We start from the raw sequence: 8,191 nt of genomic DNA, 5'->3' as shown, positions 1-8,191 counted from the left end.
ACCCAGCCTATTTCCTCTCCCATAAAAGTGCTCTATACATCTGAGCTGCTCCTTCATAGAGCGGGCCACCTCCCCTCCCCTATCTTCCCTGTCTCTCTTTCCTGAAGAATGTCTGTCTATCCATTGCAGCACTCCAGTTGTGCAAGTGGTCCCACCACATCTCAGTTTTACCAACAGTATCTGTAGTCATATGAGCACAAATGGAGCTCCAGTTCCTCCTGCTTGTTTCCCAGGTGGCATGCATTTCTGTAATACACTTAAGGTGGGCCCATTCCACTCTGGTTTGTTTCTCTTGAGGTCTCTCTTGTATCCGTTACCCTGAACTCTCTACTTTCCACCCCAGTCCACCACTTCCTCGCTTGACTGCAGACTGCAATCTTCTGTTCCAAATGCTCCTGGTCTAAAGCTTTCCTCACCAGGTTGTCTAACCTTTTAGCAAGGATGCTTTTGCCCCGCTCTGTCCTGTGGCCATAAAAAACCAAATCACTGTTGTTAACATCAGTTGTACAACCAGGTAGTGACCTGCAGGATCCATGATTAGTATATAAGTATGTACTGCACCTCTTACATAGTATTTCCTGCTGGTATGTTGCATTTACGGGTTTTGCAATGAAGACGTGCTAAATGATTTTTCCAGGAACCTTAATAGAAATACTGTGGATAAAATCCACTTTTCCTTGGTGACAGTTAGTTGTCTTAAGTGTAAGAGCACACTTCTTGCCCTTACAAGTGTGTGTCTTTCAGCACCTCTGCAGAAGGCAGGGATCCTATCAGAAAAATGGCAGATATATGGTTATGTAGTTAAAGGCTGTTAACATATGTGCAGGAGAAGGTGAACTTGTGGTTGCAAAGGAATTACCTACTTTCTGAATCTTTTGACTTCACAACTTAATTGTGTCCTTTAGCATCAGTTTGTGTGTGTATGAGTGCATGTGAACTATTAATACTGAAAGCATGTTTTTTTTGTTTCTGATTTCAGACAGTGCTTAAGCACAGACACTATTATTGAACTTGAAGTAGGAATTTCTGTTCATGTGTAATTTTTCACTTTCATTTTTAGGTATTTCAAATTACTGTGAAAGATACTGCGAAGGTATGAGACTTGTTCTGAACACTTTTGGACCAGTACCAAAATTTTCAGGTGAAGCTGAGCAGAAAATCAATCAGGTAAAGTATACAGTAGATAAATGCAATGACATCCAGAACAAAAATTGTTAGCATCTATTTTTATATAAGTGCCATTTTGATTTAGTGTTGGAGGCATCTGTAATCTGTATTTCTTGTGTGAATGTGTACTTTGAATGAAAAGATAAAGTATAGAATGTATATACTAATATAAATCCCTTTTTAAAGCTCTTTGAAATACATTGAGAGAATGCTATCTAGGCACCGAGTAGCATTATGATCAGCCAGAGGATTTGAATACTAAAAACTACAGAACATTGACATTAACCTGCCAACTTCTGCTGTCTCTTATCACTTTCTTTCTATATCTTTATTCTCTGCCACAATATGCACAGCTCCAAGTTCTCTTTCTTACTTAAAGACTTCTCCCCATGTTCTCTTTCTCCATCTTATTACATAAGCCTCGTAACTTTTTTCTTCTGGGTGGGCTAGCAGGCCAAGTAAATTTATTTGTGGATAATGTGATGTCCTGTCTTTAAACAATTTGTATTTTTTGCTGTTCATGAACTGTAGTTGCATCTTTCTGTTTTCAAAGATCAATTAGAAGTTCTACCCCAATGATATGTTCATTTCCTGTAATTTTTTTCCCTCTAGTGCTGCTTCTCAATAGGGCCTGGAGCTCAGACTGTTGGGATATTTATATGACATGCATAATATTTTTTAAAGCATCTTGTTCTTGTTTTTGTGTCCTTTACAGACTAAAGATCTAGTCTGTAAAGCATGCAGGGACATGCTTAACATTTATCGTACAAGCAGCCCAGTAAGATTACTTGGATACTTAGAAGTAAGATATATTTTAAATGCTGTGCTGGATTGGGAGTAAGTTTGCTAATCTTGTTTCTAAGCCCACAGTTTGTTTATAGACATGATATAGGCTCTTTTGTGCATCTATAGGAATTAGCTGAAGTCTTGCCATTTCGTAACTCTACTATTTCATAGTTGTCTTTTTTTTTTAATGCTTCTCTAAGGAATGTGTACATGTGTCAGATTTTTCCTGATTAGTTGTTACAGGTTAATTCTATGTATGGATGCACTCACACATGAATTTAGTTCAGAGCACATGTTTAGTCACATAAAAGGCTAGATTGCCTCCTTCCCACTTTATGAAAGTTTATTGTCAAAAAGGCAAGATAGTGGCTGTGTGGGGCAAACCGAGAAGAGTCTGATGCTTTGATGTTTCTGTAAGCACTTTTATTGCCACCTTTAGGTCAACCTTCTCCAAGTGGGAGCAGTTTTCTTCTCATACACGGTAACTAATTTCCAGTCAGCCATGTAAAGAACTAGTGGCATATTGCTTGTGATAGACTAAATTAAGGTTTTTGTAGACAATTACTTGGTCAGAAGCAGGGAAAGTAGGAAAACAATCTTGATAAACTTCTTACTCAGAACAAGAGATTTAATGAACTTCAAAATTTTCTATTTCAGGCAATGTCGGAAAAAATTCCAGTGGTTCCAGAACACCTGAATGCCAGGAGAGAATGGAGAGATGAATGTCTTGCTCGTCTTGCCAAACTGAAAAACCAAATGAAATCTGACTGAGGTGCACCTTGTCTAACAGGAAAAAACAAATGAAGAACAGGTCTTCATAAAAAGCAGGGATTTTTGGTGAGGCAGAAGAGGTGGCTGAATGTGCAGGCAACAATTTGCACAAATTCAGAGACCAATGAAACATTTGGTCCAAAATTGTCATGATGTAATTCATGAATAACTGTAAAATTATAAAAAGTTCATTTAAAACTTTATCTAATTCTTGTATGTATGCATTAGATATGTGAGCATTTAGTAGCTTTAGCTATATTAGTAATGTGCAATACTAGAACACAATGATGTTTTAAATAATGCATTTTTAAACTTGCTTAGAAATTCAGAGCTTGAACAGTATTTGCTTATGCAGAGATCTGAAATAGGCAAACATCAGCTGTTTGTCACGGAAGAAAAAAAACCCTCAGCAGCCAATCAATATGGCAGTGAGGTTAATTTGTAAGATAAGAGGGGGTTGCACTGAACGAAGAGTAATTTCACTGGCCATTCTCCCAGTGAAATGAGAGCTCCACAGCAGTAAGAGTCACTTCAATTTAGCTCTGTAACTGTTCCACAATGTACAGGAAAAAAATACTTTTCCTTTCCCTCCCTATGGCACTTATGTATCTATGTGATGAGTTAAATGTGAGTGAATAGAACAGAGTAGAATTCCTCCCTTATCCTATATGCCTGATTCTCTATGACTCATCAGACCTAGTCAGTTTTTCAGACCATGTACTTGATACTCCATGACTTCACCCCAACTTAAGTTAGATGTTTGATGTCGTTGATAGGCATTGCTGCATAAATGTGTGTCCCATTCTAAGACTTTTGTATGATAAATAAGATGTTTTGATTTAACAGCTTGGAAGACACCTTCCAAGCTACACAGCAACCTTCTGAGTGATCTTGGGAAGACAGTTCATTTTCCATTGCCTTGTGTGTTTTGTACATTATCTGGAACAAGGGCTGTCTCTGTAGGACTCAGCTGTAATGAATTTAACAACTGTGGCTGAAGGAATCCCTCCAGATATCTGCTGCTTTGCTTCCCTGCACAGGAAATTGTGCAGTTGTTTGGGTGCAGCGTTTATGCTTTACTGCTGCCCCTTTCTACATGAGTCACAACATCTGTAGAAGGACGGAGTATATACATGGTAACAGTAGTATCTTTGGTTGTTGCAGTGGCATGCTTCAGTCCACAGCAAAGTTTTACTATGAATGTGTGTATCATATAATATGGTTGGACCTTAGGTTCTTAACTAGAACCTTTGGGCATTATTGTAATACAAATAGTAAGAATAATGTGCAGCACAGCATTGCATTCACATCACTTGAGTTAAACATTTGAATTTGTACTAACTGGTCATGTAACTTCAGTCACAGCACAGATTCTGAAGTGTTAAACTGATTTTTTTAATGTTTGGCTCAGGAGCATTTTAACTCTTGTTCTTAAAGGAGAGGGCATACAAACATAGTTGGCATTACAAACAAGTTACTGCAGGTTAGTTGGTTACCATGCTGTGAGCTGAGCAGCAGATAAATTGGATTGCCTGACATAGATTTTAGGGAAATAACATGTCTCTGTATGTGAAACATGGGATAGGATGCGTAGCATAGAGATCTATATCTGAACAGATTGTCTTGTGCTCCTTTTGTAATCAGTGGAGAGAAAGAAAAATATGTAAGCTCAATTTATTTTATCTGGTATAGACCTAAAATGGTCAGGTGAATCACACCCTGAAAGCACCAGAATACTGTCTTCTATTTCCTGGAATGGGAAGAGCAGTGACTGGCTCAACCTGCGTTTAGACATCTGAAATGGGGGGGTCAGTCTCCACTCTTGGTGCCTTATTAAGCAATAGTAGATTAATTATGAGGCTGATTTCTTCATTTTATGTATGTCTTTGTATTTTAGACAAGGCCATAGAAGGCTCTGATTACTTTTTAAGATTAGAACTATTTTGCTGTGGGTATATGACATTGTCATAGCTAATTATCTTGCATTGCTTCTGTTTACTTTGAGGTATTTTAAAACTTAATCACGTCATCAAATATTTGTCTCAATTTTTCTTATTTGCTAATGAATAAAAAAAATGTAGTGGGTATTAACTTCTCCTGTGGTCTTATGTGGTACTATAGTACCCYGGTATAATAAATTGTGGAAATCTGTGGGAGTAAATTGACAAGAAATAATGTGTATTCTCGTATAGCTCATACGTTAGTGACGACTTGCTGTGTGAGGGAATAGTGTGAAGGAATTAGTCTTTCGAAAAGCCTAGGAAAGGCAGTGGAAAGTGCCAGTACACTTCTGTGCAGAATGACACTGGCAGCTTTGCATGGTTCAGCATATAGCAAAACTCACCTGGTTGTCATGGGGGACTTCAACCACCCTGACATCTGCTGGAGGGACAACACAGCAAGGCACAAACAGTCCAGGAGGCTCCTGCAGTGCATTGATGGTAACTTCTTGTCACAAATGGTGGAGGAGCCTACGAGGAAGGGTGTCCTGCTGGGCCTTGCCCTTACCAACAGAGAGGGACTGGTTTAGAGATGTGAAGGTTGGGGGCAGCCTTGGCTGCAGTGACCACSAGATGGTGGAGTTCAGGATCYGGCAGGAAAGRACTARGGCRAYAAGCAGGATTGCAACCCTGGACTTCAAGAGAGCGGACTTTGGGCTCTTCGGAGACCTACTTGGAGGAATCTCATGGGTTAAGGCCCTAGAAGGAAGGGGGGTCCAGGAGAGCTGGCTAGTATTCAAACATCACTTCCTCCAGGCTCAAGAGCGGTGCATCCCTRTGAGTAAGAAGTGCAGCAAAAGGGGCAGGAGACCTGCATGGGTGAGCAAGGAGCTCTCAGCCAAATTCAGGCAGAAGAAGAAAATACACGGAATGTGGAAGAGGGGAACAGGCTACCTGGGAGAATTATAGGAATGCAGTCAGAGTATGTAGAGATGCGGCGAGGAAGGCTAAGGCCCAGTTGGAATTGAGTCTGGCAAGGGACATTAAGGACAACAGGAAGGGCTTCTTCAAATACATCAGTAGCAGAGGAGGACTAGGGAAAATGTGGGCCCACTACTGAGTGGGGCGGGGGCCCTGGTGACAAGGGRTACAGAGAAGGCAGARTTACTGAATGCCTTCTTTGCTTCAGTCTTCACTGCTAAGGGCAGCCCTCAGGAATCCTGCAGCCTGGATGTGAGGGAGAAAGTCYRGAGAAGRGAAGACTTTCCTTTGGTTGAGGAGGARAGGGTTAGAGTCCTTCTGGGCAGGCTAGACATCCACAAATCCATGGGCCCGGATGGGATGCACCCACGGGTACTGAGGGAGCTGGCGGATGTTGTTGCCAGGCCGCTCTCCATCATCTTTGAAAGGTCCTGGAGAACTGGAGAGATGGCTGAGGACTGGAAGAAAGCCARTGTCACTCAGTCTTCAAGAAGGGCAAGAAGCAGGACCCAGGCAACTMTAGGCCRGTCAGCCTCACCTCCATCCCTGGAAAGGTGATGGAACAGCTCATTCTGGATATCATCTCCAGGCATATGGAGGAAAAGAASGTGATCAGGAGTAGTCAGCATGGATTCACCAAGGGGAAATCCTGCTCAATGAATCTGATAGCCCTCTATGATGGAATGACTGACTAAGTAGATGAGGGGAGAGCAGTGGAYGTTGTGTATCTTGACATCAGCAAGGCTTTTGACACTGTCTCCCATCACATCCTCCTAGATAAGCTCAGGAAGTGTGGGTTAGATGAGTGGACAGTGAGGTGGACTGAGAACTGKCTGAAAGGCAAAGCTCAGAGAGTTGTCATTAGCTGTAGGCCTGTGGCTAGTGGCGTCTCCCAGGGCTCAGTGCTGGGTCCCCATCCTGTTCAACTTCTTCATCAATGACCTGGATGAGGGGACAGAGTGCCTCCTCAGCAAGTTTGCAGATGATCCCAAGCTGGGAGGAGTGGCTGACACACCAGAGGGCTGTGCTGCCATTCAGAGAGACCTGGACAGGCTGGAGAGCTGGGCGGAGAGGAACCTCCTGAGGTTCAACAAGGGCAAGTGCAGAGTCCTGCACCTAGGGAGAAATAACCCTAGGTACCAGTACAAGCTGGAGGCTGACCTGCTGGAAAGCAGCTCTGCAGAGAAGGACCTGAGAGTGCTGGTGGATGACAAGTTGACYATGAGCCAGCAATGTGCCCTTGTGGCGAAGAAGGCCAACGGTCTCCTGGAGTGCATTGGGAAGAGTGTTGCCAGCAGGTGGAGGGAGGTGATCCTGCCCCTCTCCTCAGCCCTGGGGAGGCCTCATCTCAAGTCCTGTGTCCAGCTCTGGGCTCCCCACTACAAGAGAGACATGGAGCTACTGGAGAGAGTCCAGCGTAGGGCTATGAAGATGATCAGAGGGCTGGAGCATCTGTCCTATGAGGAACGACTGCGAGAGCTGGGCCTGCAGAAAAGAAGATTGAGGGAGGATCTTATCAATGCGTACAAGTACCTGAAGGGAGGGTGTCAAGGGGACGGGGACAAACTCTTTTCAGTTGTCCCGTGTGACAGGACAAGAGGCAATGGGCAGAAATTGAAGCACAGGAAGTTCCAACTGACTGTGAGGGGAAATTTCTTCCCTGTGAGAATGACGGAGCACTGGAGCAGGTTGCCCAGGGAGGTTGTGGAGTCTCCTTCTCTGGAGATCTTCAAGGCCCGCCTGGATGCAACCCTGTCTAMCATGCTCTAGRTGACCCTGCTTGAGCAGGGAGGTTGGACTAGATGATCTSCAGWGGTCCCTTCCAGCCTTACTGATTCTGTGATTCTATGATTTGTCCTGTGGAGAGAGGCTGAGGGAGCTGGGTTTGTTCAGCCTGGAGCAGAGATGGCTTTGGGGGAGCCTGATAGCAGCCCYTAACACCTGCAGGGACATCACAGAGGAGCTGGAGCTGGGCTTTTCATGGTGGTGCATGATGGGACGATGACAGACAACGGGGAAGAGTTGACCCTGCTGTCAACATGAGGTTGGACTGGAGACCTCCTGACGTCCCTTCCAACCTGAAATAYCCTACAATTCMAAGGTTCATTTTATTTTGGCCTACTTTGTAGAAAAAATCCTCCTTCCATTGGAGTTAATTTACATAAGTAAATTAAGTAAATGAACTCCGGTGAATTTTTATAGGTTAGTTTGGTTTGTCACGTATGGTGAAGGTGTTYTAACAAATCTAAATTTGTAGATTAAGTTTAGGATTATTTGTATAGCTGTAAATATATCTGCAGTCAGGTTTGTTTTCATGTGTTTTCCTAGGATGATTAAATTAGTATCATTAGACTGGTATAGCTTTTCACATATAAAGAAACTCTTACAGAAAAAGTTGATCCACTAAAAATTCCACTTTATTGATTCTCTCACGTCTCTACTCCTAGTGAGTGATGAATGCTGTATTTGCATTGTTTAGCATCTCCACTTCATGGGGCAGCTGTGAAGAGCAGAGGGAACATTTTTCTGCGTAATGTGGAATTCCA

At 42.8% G+C, this 8,191-nt stretch overlaps 1 long non-coding RNA gene across 1 annotated transcript; it reads left to right on the top strand.

Annotated features, from left to right (window-relative positions):
* The first annotated feature begins 1,064 nt into the window (after positions 1-1,064).
* Positions 1,065-4,815, top strand: LOC146593595 (uncharacterized). Its single transcript, XR_014896357.1, has 2 exons — positions 1,065-1,167; positions 2,611-4,815. It is a non-coding gene; the product is annotated as an uncharacterized LOC146593595 (long non-coding RNA).
* The last annotated feature ends 3,376 nt before the right edge of the window (positions 4,816-8,191 follow it).

This window comes from Rhea americana, unplaced genomic scaffold (genome assembly GCF_003343005.1).
Source record: "Rhea americana isolate MKP2758 unplaced genomic scaffold, rheAme1 scaffold_29, whole genome shotgun sequence".
Classification (NCBI taxonomy): domain Eukaryota; kingdom Metazoa; phylum Chordata; class Aves; order Rheiformes; family Rheidae; genus Rhea; species Rhea americana.
This window is presented reverse-complemented; position numbering and strand designations above follow the sequence as displayed.